General features: G+C 33.7%; 1 long non-coding RNA gene across 1 annotated transcript in view; it reads right to left on the reverse strand.

Annotated features, from left to right (window-relative positions):
- Positions 1–6,766, reverse strand: part of LOC137630675 (uncharacterized) — a 37,834-nt gene extending 31,068 nt beyond the window's left edge. The window contains exon 1 of the long non-coding RNA XR_011041758.1: positions 6,628–6,766. This is a non-coding gene — a long non-coding RNA (uncharacterized lncRNA). The remainder of the gene's footprint in view (positions 1–6,627) is intronic.
- Positions 6,767–20,996: the final 14,230 nt, after the last annotated feature.

Raw genomic sequence — 20,996 nt, forward strand, 5'->3', positions numbered from 1 at the left:
TTATGTCCTCTTTCATTGTACGATGTAAATGCTTTTGTCTAAGTCTTGTTCTACTGGTATTCACATTCACCAATAGTTTTCTCATTTTTGTTTGTTTATGAAATTCATTTGCCTATTTACATCCATGACTAATGACGTAAACGTAATGCATGTACTCTGTTCGAAAATATCATGTCTGCTCGATCTTGACTTGAAAAGTTGATATGATCTACATTTTACTAATTATAGAACAAAACATAGAAATACACTCGTGTGTGTGTGTGTGCATACATATATATATATATACAGTATATATATATATATATATATATATATATATATATACAGTATATTTATTATAGCTGAAAATAACCAGTTGAACAGAACGATTATTTTTTATTTTCAAGATTGCAATTCTACTTTCAGCGTGACATTATTGAAATAATCTGATGAAAGCATATATATATATATATATATATATTATGTGTGTGTGTGTCTGCGTGCATATATATGTATGTATGTGTGTGCGTGTATTGTTTAATTGAAGTAATATGAGGAAAGTTTTGAAGATAAGAACAGATGTTATGGTAAATAATGTATATATATATATATATATATATATGTATATATATGTATATGTGGAAATATATATATATTATATATATATATACAGTATATATATATATATATATGTGTGTGTGTCTGTGTCTGTGTATTTCGCGTACATGTATGTATAACTCTTTTGTGATGTATATGCTCCTTCTCTCCTTTCTTTCCCTTCTTGACTTTTCCCCGAGTACATGAACTTTGACCTTACCCAGAGGTCAAGAGTTGCAGCCACGGCCTGACCCTTGCAATAACAGAAACCGCTAAAATGTCTTTTCAACCCACAATTTTGCGCTTTGAAATGCAAGCGAGTTTTTAAGTCTTTGTTATTATTGTTATTATTATTCATCAAGGCCTTTGTTGTTATGCACTAATTAATTAACCGGTTAATACGAATCAGGAAAAGAATGTACCCCCCCCCTCTCTCTCTCTCTCTCTCCTCTCTCTCCTCTCTCTCTCTCTCTCTCTCTCTCTCGTCTGCCTATATTAAGATCAACGTGACAAGGGTTGATTATTTACCAAGACACCTTTTGCAATGGTTCCTCATCTGCATTACAGATGAATAGATATTTATGTAGGAGAGAGTTGTTGCGCATAAATCATTCTGACGTGAATCCGGAATTAACATTTGTTGATTATCCTTACTTTTGGGATTAATGTGATTACTAACTTGGTTTTTCCTCATTATTTATTTATTAATACGTTAATTTATTGTTTTGTTTAGTTTGCTATTTTTTATACAGTTGAATTGCCTTTTTTTTTTATTCTTTGAAGAGGATGATGATAATGATAGCTGCAATGATAATGATTATAATAATGGTAATGATCATTTGTGATAATGATTTGGCTAGGAAGAAAATTTACTTTCGTCTAGTTTCAATAAGGTCACTGATTTGTAAAGGTGTCTATTTAGATTCTAGTGTTTTGTACAATTATCAATATTCTTGGCTAAATAACGATTAGCACTGTTTTGCATGTACAGTATAAACAGAAAGACTCTCTCTCTCTCTCTCCTCTCTCTCTCCTCTCTCTCTCTCTCTCTCTCTCTCTCTCTCTCTCTCTCTTCATTTGTGCGTGTATTATGATAAGATATATAGCTTCAGGAACATCTAGACAATGGAAAATTTAGATTTTAATGAATATATTGTGAGCTAACGGAAGAACTCAAACTACTGCCAAGTGTAAGGGAAAATTAATATGTTGATGATAGTTATTGGAAAGGCAAAGGAACATTTATATATTAACTAAGGTCAGGGGAATATTCAGGTTGTTCTTCAGAGTATGGGCAGCTCCTGGAGAATTTGGTGTTATGAAAGGGAAGATCTTCCCTAATAAATATAGTGTCTGGATATATATATATATATATATAATATTTATATATATATGTATATAATATATATATATATATATGTATATATATATGTATATATATATGTATATATATACATATATATATATGTATATATATATATATATATATATGTATATATATATGTATATATATATACATATATATATATATGTATATATATATGTATATATATATATATATATATATATGTATATATATAATTTCCGGTCACTGTAAGCGGCAAGGCGTATAACTATTTAGTCTCCCTGTTCCTCGGGTTGGTGGGAGAGGGAGTAGTCATACCCTGGTTAGAGGGGTTATAGCTAGGAAAGAGGGATGGAGTGGGAAGGGTTGAATATAAGTGTGTGCGCGTGCGTGTGTGCATATCTATATAAATATTTAGCCCTTATTTTGTACGGTCGCATACACTAGTTAGAAAATAAAGGTTCAGTAAGATTCATATGGTTTTACCGTGGGCAAATACAGGTTGTTTGGGTGTGAGGGGAAGTCATGATTTGACTGTGAACTGCAAAAATACGGTTTACTATCGAAGGATAGAGAAACTACAGAATCTTGTTGTAGTGATTGGAAATTATTATTAATTAATGGTTGAGATGAAGGAAGCGTTTTGTAATTGAAGTAAGGGAAAATTTATGCTTTGATGGTGATTTTTATAAAATACGCCTTGTTTTTAAAGGTAAGGGAACATCTTATATAGATTGACCGTATGGAATTACAGAAGTGGAAGGGAATGTCGCTCGAAATTACTGGATGTAATTAATAAAAAGGGAAATTTCTATTTTGATTGTGTTTATATGACAACGGTTTTTATAGAGAGCATCTTGTATAATACAGCTTATGATCAGGGATAAGCTAAAATACAATTTGTGACAGGTGATAAGTACAGAATGGAGGACAGTTTGCTATAAATATTTGGAAAAAAAATTCGACGCACAACTTTTATTATCAAGCGTAAATACAAATGATTTTTGTTTGTGTAAGAAAATGCAACGTGGAATTCTTGTCGATGAAAATGGATGGTTCTGATATTGGGCGTAACAAAATACAAATTATGATTGAGGCATGAAGACATTGTGGTTACCGGATAGTAAAGAGATCAGGAGTAATTAGAAATATTGTTGTGACTGTAGGCCTGGCTACTTTCCTTTCGTTAAGTGTAAAGAAACTCGAAGTATGGTTAGCAGCTCTACTAGGAGAAGGATATTTCAAAATCAAGCCATTGTTCTCCAGTCTCTGGTAGGGCCATAGCCTCTGTACTATGGCCTTCCTCTGCCTTGGGATAGAGTTCTCTTACATGAGGGTACACACACTATCTATCTGTGTCCTTATTTCCTTTCCTCATTGGGCTGTTTTTCCTGTTGATACCCTTGTGCTTAGAGTATCCTGCTTTTCCAACTAGTGTTGTAGCTTACCTAGTAATAATGAAAGCAATAAAATGTAAGTTGAGATTGGAATAAATATGGAAAGTAATTGTGGAAATGGAAAATTAAGGATTGGGACTACGAATTGGAGACTGGGCATTTAAGAAAAGATAGAAATATAGTTTATGGTGATAGCAGGGGAAATATATATTGTGATTGAGTATCCGTGTACATACAGAGTGTAATTTGGGCCACGGTAAAACAATGGTTGGGATTAGTACCGGCATTACATATGATTTGTGTTTTTAGGGCGGGGAAAGTACCAGCTGTAATTGTTTATGATTGAAGGTAAGAAACTATAAACTAAGCTTGTTTGTGCAGACAAGGTGTGATATAGACTTGGAAATGTTTCAATTTGGGTTAGGTTAATTATTGTTATGATTTTGATTCTTGGGAAAATGTAAATTTTGATTTTTGGGAAAAGTAAATGTAAGTTGTAGATACCAAAAAAACCTGTTTGTCGTATTGTGGTTGTGATTAAAGTAAAATATAGGTTTTATTATTGACATAGAAAAGTACAAGGGGTTATTGTGGCGAGGGTAAAATACGGGATAAGTTGAGTGAGATAATGTTATTGTGATTGTCAAAAATGCAGGTTGTGATTGAAGTTGTGTGTAAATAATAAGGTAACATTTGTAAATTTTCCCTATGGTCAAAGTTCCGACATGTAGAGGGTGGCATAAGTTCTTGGGGGGAAAATACAGTTTCTGGTTGTAGCCAGGGAAAATACAGGCTTAGATTGCTGACAGGGTAACATAGGATATAATTGCAGGTAGAAGAACATACAAGCTATGATTGTTATTAGGAGAACATGAGAGGGTATGATTGTAGTCAGGAGAAAAGACATGCTATGGTTGTAGATAGGGGAATCATGCAGTTTATAGTTTTAGGCAAAGAACACAGGTTTTTATTGTAATTATAGGAAATTATAGGCTATTTTTAAGGCGGGGGAATCTAAAGTTTATGATTATAGGCCGAGGAAATGTTTCTTGGATGTAGACAGGGTAAAATATAGTCTATGGTTGTAGCCAGTGAAACAAGTTTTATGCACAGGAAAATACAGGGGTAGGGGTTGTTTGCACAAGGAAACACAGGTTATGATTGTGGGCGTGGCGCTACCTTAAGCTGGTGACAGGGAGGAGAGAGAGAGAGAGAGAGTCTCTCTCTCTCTCTCTCTCTCTCTCTCTCTCTCTCTCTCCATTGATTTCCTTCTCATAAGATTCCTACGGTGGTGGGATTTCCCTAAGATCCTTTTCTTATCTTTCTTTTAAATCTCCCTTTTAACCTTTATTTCCATTAATTTATCCTTTTCCCTTTTTTTCTTTTCCGTATTGCCTTATTTCTCTCTTTCCTTCCTTTTTATACTTTTTCTAACTATCTCATCTTCCTCATTTCTCAATTTTATTGCTTGATTTATGATTTTCCAACTTGTTTTTATCTTTTTCCTCCCATACATTATTCCTGATTATCTTCTTTCCCTCTTTTCATCTCATTATATTCAGCAGTATCCTCTTTTATCCCTTTTTTCCCTCTTCGTTGCCCTCTTTAATAATCCCATTTTCATTCCCCTTGTATGACTCAGTTTCCCCTCTTTACTCACCCTTTGTACGTCATTTCCCCTTTTATTCGTTAATCCCCCTTTTCCCTATCCGGCCATCCGCGTCTCCCCTCAGCCAGCATCCCTTTCACCTCTCCCCTCGTTTCTCGAGTTTTGCATCCTTGGGTCCTCTTATTTTTCCTGTCGAAACTCAAAATAAATGCTTTTCTCGTTCTTCCCTTATTTCATGAGACTTGTTCTTATTTTCCTTACTTGTTCTTCCTTTATTTCCTGATACTTATTCCTATTTTTCTTACTTGTTCTTCCTATTTTTCTTACTTGTTCTTCCCTTATTTCTTGATACCTGTTCTTATTCCTTTACTTGTTCTTTCCTTGTTTCTTGATACCTGTTCTTATTTTCCTTACTTGTTCTTCCCTTATTTCCTGATACTTATTCTTATTCCATTTTCTTGTTCTTCCCTTATTACCTGATTCATTATTTTATATTTTCCTTACTTGTTCTTCCCTTATTTCCTCATACTTATTCTTATTTCATTTACTTATTCTTCTCTTATTTCCTGATACTTATTTTTTTTTCTTGTTCTTCCCTTATTTCTGGATAATTATTCTTATTTTCCTTACTTGTTCTTCCCTTATTTCCTGATATTCATTCATATTTTCCCACAAATCTACATTACTGAATTGATTCCCCTTGCAAGTTATTTCCCTAATCCCTTCTTAAATACTAATTATTTACCTAAATTTCCCACAATTTCCACAATCGAAAGCATCCCTGTTTTACCTGCTTGGGATCTTTCCTTTAACTTTCAGAAGAAGAAGAAAAACTCTTAATTGGTTGGTGTTCAACATCGAGCTTCTATTGAATCCTCCTCTTTTCATTGTTTCGTGAATAATATTGCTCTCCTCGTACTTCTCCTGTGGCTATTGGTAGTATAATGTACGTTATGTATATGTGATATAAATGTATAGATGTATGTATACATTCCTATTATGCATATAGTTATATTTATTTGGTAGGTTAATTATATATATATATAATATATATATGTGTTGTGTGTGTGTGTGTGTACATAGATACACACACACATATATATATATATGTGTGTGTATGTATGTTATTGTGAGTGTATGCTGTGCGCGCGCACTCAAATGCGTGAAACCTGTCCATGGCTCCAACATTTGCGTGCAAAGTGTATCCTTCGTCTGGTGGTTGTTTTGAGGCCTTTTAACGAGCGCGCGGGACATCCCAAAGGGGTGTGTGTCTAGGAGGTGGTGCCTGTCAGACACAGACACTCACTCGTACTGTTCACCACTTATCGATCAGAGAGAGAGAGAGAGAGAGGAGAGAGAGAGAGAGAGAGAGGTTGCTAAATAAAATGGTACGAACACTCCCATCCTTTTCTTCTAATATTTCCAGTATCTCTATCCATTCCTCCCCCTGCACAAATTCGACCCTCCCTCACAATCCAGACTCTGGTGGCACTGTTAATTCATCCCCCACGTACACACAGTCCTTGTGCTTATCTGGACGTCCATCGCTGCACTGAACCGACACTGACTCCATTCGTTGATAGCGGCTTTGCAAAGACCGAAACGTAACGTAACAGACACGTGTTTGTTCACATTACTTCACGTTCACAGACAAGGTTAAGGGGACAGAACAGGCACAATTACTTGAGGGGAATACTTACGCCGCTATGCTTTTGGAGAGGGGCCATCTCTCCATTGACGCTTGGTACTTCATGTTCTCAATCTGCTTCTTCAGCTGATCCTTGTCCATGTTAGCAAGCACTGAGGGATCCATGGTGCCGCACTCCTATTTATAACTTTGGCAACGCGATGCTCCGCCCTCTCGGGTGACGTCACTGCAATAAGATAATATCTGGTTATAAGAATAAGAGAACTCGTACCTTATATATCATCATCTCTGGCATCAATTAGTAGTAATGATTTGTACAGTCGTCTAACTTGGAATTAAATGGAGGGGGAAGAAAGGGAGAGAAAATATAATTATATTGATTTATCGAGATTCTACTCCCTTTCCAGACGCTGCTCGGCGGATGGTGTTCTGCTCGAGACGAGACGAGAGAGAGAGAGAGAGAATAATTTGTATTGGGAGTAATAGCTTTCATGTCGATTACATTGGGGATGTACTTGCTCCATGTGCATAGATGAGGCTGTGTATGTGATTATGGTATCCAGAAGCATTCTAATGTTATTAAGACTAATTACCAAGCTCTCTCTCTCTCTCTCTCTCTCTCTTTCTCTCTCTCTCTCTCTCTCTCTCTCTCTCTCTCATTTTGTTCACGTCTGATCATTGTCTAAAATTTACCCTATATGTAATTTTAGTTGAGTAAATATTATTTGAAATTCGTTAAAAGAGTAACTGAATGTTGATACATGACTTCGTATCTGTATATGTTATGATATGTTGTTTATTCTGTTTGTGTATGTAAGCTAGCGGGTGTATTAAAAGCAAACAAACACATAAAGAAACTCATTGAAATAAATGAATAATTCAAGTTGATGTATAGTAAGATGTGAATTAAATAAGTTGAACTCTACGGGATATAATGACCATATTTGCATTACACATCCTGTAGAGTGTAGAATTTTATGTGGTCATTAATACAAACACCGAGACATACAGTATATGACTTGGTGACACCCGTCTTTGCATCTATTCCCTCATTTACTTTGGGATGGCCTATTGTAAACGTCCTGCCTGGCGTTCTGATGAATGGGAGATCGAGGCTGGCTCAAGCTCGATATTGTCTTGTATTATTATTATTATTATTATTATTATTAGAAGCTAAGCTACAATCCTAGTTGGAAAAGCAAGATGCTATAAACCCAAGGGCTCCAACAGGGAAAAATAGCCCAGTACAGAAAGGAAACAAGAAAATGAATACATGCAAAAGAAGTAATACAATTAAAAACAATTTAAGAACAGTAACAACATTCGTTTAGATCTACCAATAGCCTATAAACTATAAAAACTTAAAAGAAACCAAGAGGAAGATAAATAGATAGAACAGCGTGCCCAAGTGTCCCCTAGAGCAAGAGAAAAATCCAAGACAGTGGAAAGCCGTGGTACAGAGGCTATGACACTACCCAAGACTAGAGAACAATGGTTTGATTTTGGAGTGTCTTTCTCGTAGAAGAGCTGCTTATCATAGCTAAAGAGTCTCTTCCACCCTTACCAAGAGGAAAGTAACCACTGAACAAATTACAGTACAGTAGATAACCCCTTGTGTGAAGAATTCCTTAGTAATCTCAGTGTTGTCGGGTGTATGAGGACAGAGTAGAATGTGGAAAGAATATGCCAGGCTATTCAGAGTATGTGTAGGCAAAGACAGAATGAGCCGTAACCAGGGAAAGGGATCCAATGTAGTACTGTCTGGTCAGTCAAAGGACCCAATAATTCTCTAGCGGTAGTATCTCAACGGGTGGCCGGTGCCCTGGCCAACCTACTTTCTACTACCTAGTGTTTGTAATCTCACCCTCTTTGTGAGCTAAGGATGGGGGGGGGGGGACTTGCTGAGTTATCAGCAGGCATTTCTTAGCCCTCCCTAGTCCTTGCTTGGGTAGAGAGGGTGCTTAGGCACTGATCATATCGATATATGGTCATTGTCTAGGGCATTGTCTTGCTAGGACATTGTCCTGCTAGGGCATTGCCACTGTCCCTTGCCTCTGCCATTCATGAGTGACCTTTAAATTTTGAACTCTCTTCCCACATCTATTTTTTTGGGACTCAAAATCTTCCATCTTTCAAGAGACGTGTCTGTCATTTGCTACAAGATAAGCTCAATATAAATAATTGTGTGGTAAAGGTGGTTTTGAGTTACCGTAAATTTTTTTCCCTATCTGTCATTTTCTGGATACCAAAAATATAATTGATAAACTGAAGATAACAATTATTGGCAAACCCAATGATAAGTCATGCTACACAACTCAATAACACGAGCTTTTATAATCTTGCAGATATTTTTTTCTCACTTATATTCACACGCATTCTCTAAAATTCAGTCAGACTACAATGTACGTAGAACTCACAAAAATTCATACAGAAAAAAAAATAATGTTAACAGAAGTGGTTTACACCAGTGTGACAGATTGGCAGACGCACCTTGTTTTCTTGGGAAAATCAAAGAGAGAGAGAGAGAGAGAGAGAGAGAGAGAGAGAGAGAGAGATAAAAATGAGGATACGAATGTTTTCCTTATTGAAACACTTCCGGGGGGAAATGCTTTTGCCTTCGATTGATGCTGGTTGCTAGTAAGAACCAAGAGTGGAGGGGATATACTGTGTTGGAAAGGAACGAAAGTCATTGACGAGGGAAGGGGTATTTGATTAGGTGTTTTATATGTTTATATGTAATATAGGTTTATATATATATATATATATATATAAATATATATGTGTGTGTATTTATATGTGCAAATATATACGTATATATACAGTATATTTAGAGTATGTGTATATATATATATATATATATGAATTATATAATTACAAATGATAAACGTATACATTGTGTGTGTATATGTAAATTATACATATACATATACATACAGTATTTAGGTCTGTATATATATATATATATATATAATTACAAATGATAAATGTATACATTGTGTGTATATGTAAATTATACATATACATATACATACAGTATGTAGGTCTGTATATATATATATATATGTACTATATATATATATATATGTGTGTGTGTGTGTGTGTGTGTGTATGTATGTATGTATGTATGTATATTTACTCACAAATGCATGTTAACATAATTCACCATTGTATGCAAAGTGCATCTACTTTGGCCACGATTAGAATGTATGTTTCGGGATGTTGATGCATGAATTAAACAGTTAACTTATCTATTACGACAACAAGTTAGATATAATTGATTTCGATCAGTGTTACATATTCCTTCAGAATTCTCTTGTGTTGATGTCGAGAAAAACTACATTTTTAATTTTGAGATTTTACAATTGTAATTCTTTCTCGCCTCGTCCGAAATTGTTCAATGAGGGGAAAAATAAAAATTAATTTCAAAGCAATTTATACCGCTAATTTTATTAGGAATTCTTAAAGCCACATCACTAATGAAAGATCATTCTCCCTTCTAATGGTTTAATGATTTAAAGGTTGCTTATGAATGGCAAAAGCAAGGGACACTGACACCTCCCTAGCGGGACAATACTCCTAAGACTGATCATATATACGTATAATCAGCGCCCAAACACCCTTTCCACCCAAGCTAAGGCCAGGGAGGGCCAGGTAATGGTTGGTGATAACTCAGTAGGTAGACCTATAGGTTCCTCAAAATACCAACATCCTTTTGCTCACAAGGATGGTGAGGTTGCAGACACTACAAAAAACTATCGCGCCTGAGTGTGCTTCGAACTCTTGACCAGCAGGTCTCCAGGTAGGGATGTTTCCAATAGGCTATCACACCCATAATTATAATGACAGTAGATTATCTATAAGAAATAAGGGCCTTTTTCATAATAGTATTGCTGTAACAATACTTTTATGAAAAATTAATATTATGATTTAATGGGTCATTCAGCATTCTGTTTTGTAATAAGATTCTATTACTAGCAGACAAAACTCCCGATAAATTTCAGCAAAACTTGATTGAAGTTTCGTTTATTCTATATATACGTATAAATATGTGTGTATACATATGAATGAGTTTATATATATATATATATATATATGTATATATATATATATATATATATACATCTATTCTAATAGGTAGTAATGAAATTGCAGAAAATAATCTGAAACAAAATTCCACTGCATATTTTGTGTTGTTTTTAAGAAAAACATTGATAGAAAAATAACCATGTTTGTGTAGCGTAATAAGTGTGTAAGGATTGCTGGTGGTTTTGGACAAGTAACTTGCGCAATACAGTTTCTGGAAATTCTGGCATTACTAATTTCTTCTCCAGATGAAAACAAATATATAGTTATTTTCCTTTTTAACTATTAAATGTTAATGCTATCGATTCATGGATAAAACTTTTTTATTATTACGACTGCTGTTACAAGTTGGTAATCTTATTTGTCTTATGTGTAGTGTAGAAATTTATAGATTCTGAGATTCTGGTCACGGAACTAGTGCTGCTTTCGTATGTTTTCTCTGTATTCTTATGTAATTTCTGGACACTGTTCGTCACTGTTATGCTATCTTACTTTGTATTCATGGTAGTGCTCTTGGCCCTTTATATTTTCATAATATATGAACATGATATGAGTTTTAGATTTGAAAACATTACATTCTGCAGAATTCATAAAAGCAGCCTAGTGGAGCTACCGTCCTTAGGCTTTTACCTGCAATATTATTATTATTATTATCATTATTATTATTATTATTTTTATCATTATTATTATTATTATTATTATTATTATTATTAAATGTTAAGCTACAACCCTAGTTGTAAAAACAAGATGCCATAAGCCCAAGGGCTCCAACAAGGAAAATAGCCCAGTGAGGAAATGAAATAAGGAAATACATAAACTACAAGAGAAGTAATTTAACTATTAAAATAAAATATGTTAAGAACATTAACAATAAATTATTCATATATAAACTATTAAAACTTCAAAAAAAGAGAAACAAATAACATAGAATAGTGTACCCAAGTAGGTTGGCCAGGGGACCAGCCACCCGTTGAGATACTACCACTAGAAAGTTATGGCATCTTTTGACAGGCCAGACAGTACTACATTAGATTATTCTCTCTGGTTACGGTTCATTTTCCTCTTGCTTTCACATACACCGAATATTTTGGCCTATTCTTTATATATTCTCCTCTGTCCTTATACACCTGATAACACTGATATTACCAAACAATTCTTCTTCACCCAAGGGGTTACTGTAATGTAATTGTTCAGTGGCCACTTTCCTCTTGGTAAGGGTAGAAGAGACTCTTTAGCTATGGTAAACAGCTCTTCTAGGGGAAGGACACTCCAAAATCAAACCAGTGTTCTCAAGCCTATGTACCATGGTCTTCCACTGTTTTGGGTTAGAGTTCTCTTGCTTGAGGGTACACTCGAGCATACTATTCTATCTAATTTCTCTTCCTCTAGTTTTGTTAAAGTTTATATAGTTTATATTGGAGATATTTATTTTAATGATGTTACTCTTTTTAGAATATTTAATTTTTTACTTTTTCCTTTCCTTGCTGAGCTATTTTCCCTGTTGGAGCCCCTGGGCCTATAGCATCCTGCTTTTCCAACTAGGGTTTTAGTTTAGAAAGTAATAATAATAATAATAATAATAATAATAATAATAATAATAATAATAATAATATTAATACCCTCAAGCAAGAGAAATTTTAATATCTGATGTGGTGCCGACAACCGTTTAGTGACTTTTATTTGATTATATTTTACGTTTTTGAATTCAATATCAAACTACATTTTCAAAAATCTTGATGTTAATGTCTCAAAACTTAACTTGATTTCGGGATTTCCAAGTATATTGGTATTCGACGTTTGCATCTTCATAGCCTCCCCGTTGAAGATTCATATGTAAAACAGAAAGGAAAAGAGTGGCTTCGGACAGCTGTCGGTACCGATATTTAAATGGAACAATATATTTGCATTTTTCCGTGTTTTACCGAAAGCCTGAATCTAGTTTGGGTGATCTTGACAGATGTTATCTTCGATTTTTAGGCGTCATAGGTTCATCATATATTAATTGGAATCGCGTGAGTAGAATCCTAAAACACACACATACACACACATATATATGTGTGTATATATATATATATATATATACACGCACACATATATATATATATACACACATATATACATGTGTATATATATATATATATACTGTATGTGTGTGTGTTTGTATATATACATAATATATATATATATATATATATATGTATATATATGGGTGTAATTATTTATCTATTTGTAGTAGGGGATACCTTAACGTGGTGATCAGCAAAGCTGTATTCCATACTAGGTTCGCTTGCTGTGAACGATCAGACGAAAATTTTCTACCATTACCAAACCGCACTGACCAAATTCCAGATATGAATGGACATGTCTGAGGCCTTTGTCCTGCAGTGGACTAGAAACGGCTGCCTTTGTAGTTTTGTGTTTTGTGTGTATTTCTATATATATATATATATATATCATCTTGGGTCATAATTCTTTTCCTTGATGGTTTATTGGATTTTTGAGATACTGAAATAATGATGACAATAAGATTGTGAAAATGAAATTAAAATAAGCGAAAATGTTACCATTAAATTAATAAGATTAAAGGAAAAATATAATTTCAAAGAATTTTAAAAGAAATTTATATGAAAAATGAATCTTTTAGGAGAAAATTTACAAGGGAAGGTAAAAGAGAAAAATAAAGGGAAAATTATTAGAAAAATATAAAATTTCTTTTAAAACTATAGCAGAAAATTTAAATGAATACGGATAGGAATGCAAAAATCAAGCAGAAATAAGTAAATCCATACACCCAGAAAAAAAAATGGATGCCATACACAGGTGGGGCCCTATATCCTGCGAGCTTTAGTACTTCCCACGAGAGAGAGAGAGAGAGAGAGAGAGAGAGAGAGGCCTCTCCTGTGTTACAGGTCCAAGTTAAAGTTGCATCCTTGGGTGGAACGCAAACCAAGTAACACTGCATTTTGGTCTACGGTCCTTGTATGCAGTTAGAACCTGTATACATTTATGTATGTACTGTATAATAATACGCTTTTTATATGCTGTCAATTGTGTAATGCTTATGGTCAAATGTATACGGTATGCTTATCGACTTTAGATATTGGTAAAATAACAATCCGGTTTAATCATGATCACATTAAAAATGGGTAAAGAATTGCTTAATGACCCTTCGTTATTATTATTATTGTTATTATTATTATTATTATTATTATTAATATTATTATTATTATTATTATTATTATTATTATTATTATTATTATTCAAACAGATAGATAACTCCATGAATGTTGTTTTAGGAGACGTTTGTCATCTTTCAAGTTCACCATTTATGTTCATGAACTTTCATAGATAATTACTGAATGCACAAGTTAAAACCATAAACTCCAACTGTTGTTTTAACTTTGAACCCTGTTCAACGTAGAAGAAAGTGGGTGGAAAAGGTATTTAAATCATACGTAGAATAAGGTAATAATGATTTGGTGGTATAATCTTTATTTCCCATTTGTACTTATTTCTCAAATATTTTTTGACTGGTCAGTTTTCTCAAAATTTGCCAACTGTTATTATTATTATTATTATTATTACTATTATTATTATTATTATTTATTATTATTATTATTATTATTATTATTACTAGCTAAGCTACAACCCTAGTTGGAAGAGCAAGAAGCTATAAGCATAAGGGCTCCAACAGGAAAAATAGCCCAGTGAGGAAAGGAAATAATGAAATAAACGAAATATCCTTAATTTTTTGCATACAGGAAAAATTAAGTGCTATTAAATGATAAACAAAATTTTGTCAAACATAATTTACATAGGAACGAAAGTGAGAACCCATATCTGTAGTGGACAATCGTCGTTGACCATAGATGTTGTGACGTGAGACATTCGTATGGAATCATGCAAATTGCAAGTAGGAATTATACTGCGAGTAAGGAAGAAGAACGACGCCCATTTGGGAAGCTCGGTTTCTATAGAACCCAACAGTTCGGGAACATTTATTGATTACCGCTCATCCCCGAAACCCCGACAGCAGTAATCGCACCCATATGTTTGGCTGTACCGCTACCGCAAGCGCACTGCCTCTCCACAATCTTACGTGACATTTTTGGTATAACAAAAAGTAGTTTTTATTCTGTACCGCTTAATTACGATGGGTAATATTTTTTTAATTGAGAGAGAGAGAGAGAGAGAGAGAGAGAGAGAGAGCTTGTTTTAATAAATCAGCTAAACCAGCACCACAAACAGGGAAGGACATGAACGCAGAGAGAGAGAGAGAGAGAGAGAGAGAGTAGACAAAAAAATTCTTTTTTTCATACCCTTTTCATTTTCTTGCGTTATTTGGGTATCTTTGTGACCAGATTCCCGACATCTGCCAAAAGCATCTGAACCTCTATACATTTAATGGTCAAATAAGGTCAGTGGATGTCCATAAGTCGTTTTTATTCTCATTGGGGGTCACCCACCTAAGCACTGACCGGACCCGATGCTGTTAAACGGCACTGATCGCAAGACTTGTGGAGGTTCAATTATAAGCTCCGGTAATTAAATAATTATTAAATTAATAACTCAAAATAAATTACATAGTTGTATGTATGTATGTACGTACGACTAGAGAACAAAAGTTTTAACAAATGTTCTTTTCCCCTTTTTTCATCCATGTTAGCCTGTCTTCGATTTCCTTTCCTCTGTTTATTTCGTGTATTTTATCTTTTTCTTCCTGCATTGTTGGGAAAGAGGGAACACGAGAGAAGAGATAGGAAGGTAGAGGACGAAAAAAAAATTAATATAACTCTCTCTCTCTCTCTCTCTCTCTCTCTCTCTCTCTCTCATAAAGCAATCCGTTCGTGTATAACCATAATTAAATCTGTACTCGATAGGAAAAAAGTATGTGCATTTTCGTTGTTATTTTTTTAAATAACTTCAAGGTTGACGAAACCCTAACCTCTCTAATCCTGCGCTGAATAAATTTTTGTGTATATATTTACTTTACCATTTTACCATATATATATATATATATATATGTATATATACATATGTATATATATACAGTACATATGTATATATATATACAGTACATATATATATGTATATATATATATATATACACTTTACCATTTTACCATATATATATATATATATATGTATATATATGTATATGATATATACATATGTATATATATATATATATATGTATGTATATATGTGTATATATGTGTATATATATGTGTATATATATGCATATATATATTTATATATATGTAAGAATGTATGTATATATTTGTATGTATATGATATATATATATATATATATTAGAACCAATAGAAGATAAAGAGGATACAGCAAGTTAATGAACATATACGAAGATGAATCCCAACTGATTACATGTAAAATACTGAACCCCTTTATCTTAACAACATCGTTATTGATAAACACTAACAGGGAGATCCTTTGACAATTAAATCATCAATACATCCTTTTTAAGTAGATTTATATAAAATTAGAGGGAAATATGTCGGTATATGTCTGCTTCCAGTTCTTAGATTATACCTTTCTGGAGGGCCATGGTGAATAGAATGATGGATATAGTTGGCACTGCGTTGTTTACGCAAGAGATAATTGTTTCTACCCTGGAGACTGGTTATTTACTGTTATATATACTTGAAATAGTTGCATTAAATATTTTTTTCTTTTATTGGTATAGTTGAATCGAATACTTACCTTGGTTTAGTCTAGTTTAGAGTCTTGATATTTTTCTCTTAGATTAAAACTGATGCATTTTTCCTTTTCTCTTTAGTAAAGTTAAAAGATGAGTTGTATAATATTTTGATTTTATTTTTCTAGTTAGTTTTCCTCATTTGGTTGGTTTATATAGTTCATTTCCTTAATTCCCTGGTGATGGAGAATCAATTGATATTTTATATCATGGGTATGAATAAATCAGATGCTTCTACTTATTACCCACATTGTCATCTTGATCTGCGTGACTGCGAAATGCTGCATTATCCTCGGTTAAGTAGCGCATCCCGGGTCTCATATACCCATGTGTACCTTATCTCTAATTATAATTTTTGCTTTATCCATTCATCTTCTAATCTAGAATACTTTTCTGCTTCCTGCATTCCGTGATTATTTTGATCTCCTGTAATTTCGAGAAGGAAAACTCAATACTCATGTTGGTGAACATTTACATAACTTATGGTGTTGTTTTTTATATATTTATTTCTATTTTTATTTTTAAAGATTTATGTAGCTTACTCCTGATGTAAGAAGATAAAATGATTAGGAAGGGAATTGGAGAAATAGATAAGCAAGCCTAAGAATTTTGGATTTCTGTTTTCCTGGAAAGGGCTACGAAAGTTACAAAGCCAAAGCCTATTGGCTTAAGATTTCTGTTTCAAACCTAAAATTAATACCAATTCTTCTTCCTATCATGCAAACCATTACCTACCTCATTGTATTGTTTAAGGGACACGTTTTCACTACTCAGTGTCAGAGTTCAGGTCAGGTCATGTTAGGGTAGGTTGGTTTTGGTCTATTTGGTAACGACACTAAGGCTGATTTGTTAAAAGAAAATGTTATGCTATTGTTAGCATGAGCTTCTTTTGTTTTATTCAAGCATTTTGCATATATTCGCCTCTTATCTGTTTTTCTCTTTTGAAGAAAGCTTGTTTAGTAAAAATATTGTTTAGCCATATTTAGTGCTTGTTTATAAATAATTTTGTATGAATGTTTCGACAACCATTTACAAACACGCTCAGTATATATATATATATATATATATTATGTGTGTGTATGAGAGAGAGAGAGAGAGAGAGAGAGAGAGAGAGAGAACCTGACTGTAGGGGTTGCCACCGGAAATATTAAAGGTGATAGCGGTTTCGAGTTGCTGACTGAAGTGCAATGAACGTTGGGAGGTGTTGTGTCTGCTGGAACAAGTTATGCACCATTGCTGGGAATATATGTGTGATGGACATTATCACATTTATACAAATGTAAATATCTGTGAGTTTGTTTGGTACTAGTAGTATTAATGGAATAGTTGGAATTGATTAAGTATTTCAATTATTTTGTAGTATATTTTGATGATAAATATCAGTTTAATTCCTTTCATATAATTATTCATATTTCTGAATGAGTTAGGCAAGTGACATTGAGTCCTATTAGTTGTAGAATGATTGATATGATTGCGGTTCTCTCTCTCTCTCTCTCTCTCTCTCTCTCTCTCTCTCCCCATGTTTGTGTAGTGTGCGTATGTACGGGTCTTAATACTGACACAGCTGAACGAATTCTGTGCGGACATTAAAAGGAAACTCGGTAACTTTGCCCTGGAACGAAAGTAAACATGAGGCCAGGCTTGCAAATGCATCACATTTAGGGGGACCTGCTGTTTGTATAGAGAGAGAGAGAGAGAGAGAGAGAGAGAGAGAGAGAGAGAGATTCCCCTAACGCTTTTAGACTGGCCTAAATTTAATGTTTTTGAATGAGTTGTAAATAAATTGAAACGTATTTGAAGTCTCTCTCTCTCTCTCTCTCTCTCTCTAACGTTTATGTTCTTGCCTGCATATGGTGCTGGTTTAGTAAAATGCACGCTCTCTCTCTCTCTCTCTCTCTCTCTCTCTCTCTGATATAGTCAAGCCATTAAAAAGAAACTGCAAAATATTTATAGCTGAAGCCATTCTCTCTCTCTCTCTCTCTCTCTCTCTCTCATATAATCAGGCCATTATAAAAAACCGCAAATTTTTTTATAGATGAAGCCATTCTCTCTCTCTCTCTCTCTCTCTCTCTCTCATACAGTCAAGCCATTATAAAAAAACTAAAATTTTTTTATAGCTGACGTCTCTCTCTCTCTCTCTCTCCTCTCTCTCTCTCTGAGTCATAAATGAAGGCAATGGTTCCCAGCCTTGCCCGCTCGTGCGTTTGATGCTATTAGACATGAAATTTTGTTTTATTTTGTGGAGAATTTAACCCCTTTTATTTTATTTTTTTTTTTTACTTCTGATAGTTTTCCTTTTGATATGGGATTTTATGTTTTTTTTTTTTCAATTTTTGCTTTATGGTACCTTTTCTATTCAATATACTGTATCGAACAATTTTATGGGAAAGGAACTGGAAGATAATGTATAAGCACATATATATACACATTATATATATATATATATATATACATATATATACATATATATACATATTTATATATATATATATATATATCATCAGCCGTTAGTAGTCCACTACTGAATAAAGCCCTCAGATATGTCCATCCACTTCCGTCTGTTTATGGTCTTTCTGTTCTAGACCACATGCGCAAACTTTCCTGGTTCGCCAAACCATAGGCTTCTCTTCCTTCCCCTGCTTCTTTTATAATCTATAGGGGCCCATTCTGTTATTTTTAATGTTCATCTATTGCCTGTCATTCTCATTATATGTCCTGCCCATGTCCAATTCTTTTTCTTACATGTTAGAATATCCTCAACTTTAGGTTGCCCTCGTATCTGTGTTACTCTTTTTCTGTCTCTTAGTGTTATTATCATTATTATTCTTTCCATAGCTCTTTGAGTTGTAACTGGCTTATGTTCTAAGGCTTTATTAAGGCCTCTAGTTTCCGATGCATAAGTTAATGTTGGTAAGACCATCTCGTTAATTAGTATTTTTTTTTTTTTTTTTTTTTTTAGAGAAAGGGGCATTTTACATTTCATTATCTTAATTTGTTTACCAAATGCTTTCCATCCCATGCTTATCCTTGTAATTTTGGTCTTGTTTCTGGGCAACACGTAATGTCTTAGTACATATATTCATTAACAATCTCTAATGGCTCGTCCATAACTCTTATTAGTTGTCTGCATTGTCATTGAACATTATCTTAGTTTTACTCATATTAAATTTTCCATTTAAATCTTCTATAATATTTTGTAATCTCTCCCATGATTCCCTAAATACAACTATGTCATCTGCAAATATTAAGTTGTTAAGTTATTCCCCATTAATACCAATACCTACATTTTTCCCAAACTAAGTTCTTAAAAACTTTTTTCTGGGCATGCTGTGAATAAGTTACTAGAGATGGGGTCTCCCTGTCTAACTCCTTTCTCAATCGGAATTTTCCCATTATCATTTTGTATTTTTAGGATTGCTGTACTTCCTGTATATATCTTCAACTGTTCTAACATAAGATTCATATATTCCTTGTTTTTGAAGGGCTTTTATTACTGCTGAAGTTTTGACAGAATCAAAAGCTTACTCATAGCCTATAAATGCCATATATAGTGGTTTGTCATACACAGTTTATTTTTCCATTAGCTTGTTAATTATATGGATACATCTAAGGCCTGCCTGCTCTCTTGGTTGATTAAAGTCTAGCTCTCTTTCTATTCGGCCTAATATGATCTTTGTTAATTTTTTTTATTTATCACAGAGTAAACTCATTGGGCGGTAATTTTTTCAGGTCTGTCTCCCTTTTTTGTGAATTAGATAATAATAAAGTTTCTCAAAGCTGTGGGTGTAGAGTAGTTTTGGTTTAGAGTTCAACTATTTTATTACTATGAAATCCCTTCCATCTGTTAGATAAATTGTAGTCCATCTTCTCCTGCTGCTTTGCCTCTTTTCATGCCTTTTAATGCTTTCTTAACTTCCCCTACTGTTATGACTGGTACCGGCTCATGTGTTTCATTATTTTTATTGGTGAAGTTATTTCTTATATGACTATTGTATTGCATTGTATAGAAATACTCTGCATTTTTATCACTCCATCTCTGTTGTGGATATTTCCATTTTCATCCTTTAAAGCAAATATCTGTTGGCGCCCTGTTCTTTTCATTAATTTTATGTTTCTTCCTGTCTTTAGTATTTCCTAAGTTTTGATCAGATTGTGTTTACGATATCTTGTGTTTTTAGTTTGTTAATGTTTTGGTGGATAGTTCTGGTAATTCTATTCCATCTCTCATAGATTTTACCCTCATTTCCAATCTTTTCTTTATCAGGTTTTTATCTTTTGTGATAGTTGTCCTTTTCCTCCTGTCTCTTGTGTTGATTCCAATACAAATTTTGTTAGTTTACTGTTGATTGAAGAAGAATTTTTCGGTCATCTTATTGTTGTCAGGTGTATGAGGAAAGAGGAGAATATGTAAAGAATAGGCCAGACTATTAGGCGTATGTATAGGCAAAGGAGCGGACTTGCACCCTGGGGTACATCCAAAGCCTTCATATCATTTAACAGCTGTTGTTAGTTCGTGTCTCACATTAAAAAAAACTAAGAAAAGTAGGTATAGTAGTTGACATGAGTACATATAACTGTGGTTATTATCGTCTTAATTATAATAGTTAAGATTATGTACGTA

Source organism: Palaemon carinicauda, chromosome 38 (genome assembly GCF_036898095.1).
Source record: "Palaemon carinicauda isolate YSFRI2023 chromosome 38, ASM3689809v2, whole genome shotgun sequence".
In the NCBI taxonomy this organism is placed as follows: Eukaryota; Metazoa; Arthropoda; class Malacostraca; order Decapoda; family Palaemonidae; genus Palaemon; species Palaemon carinicauda.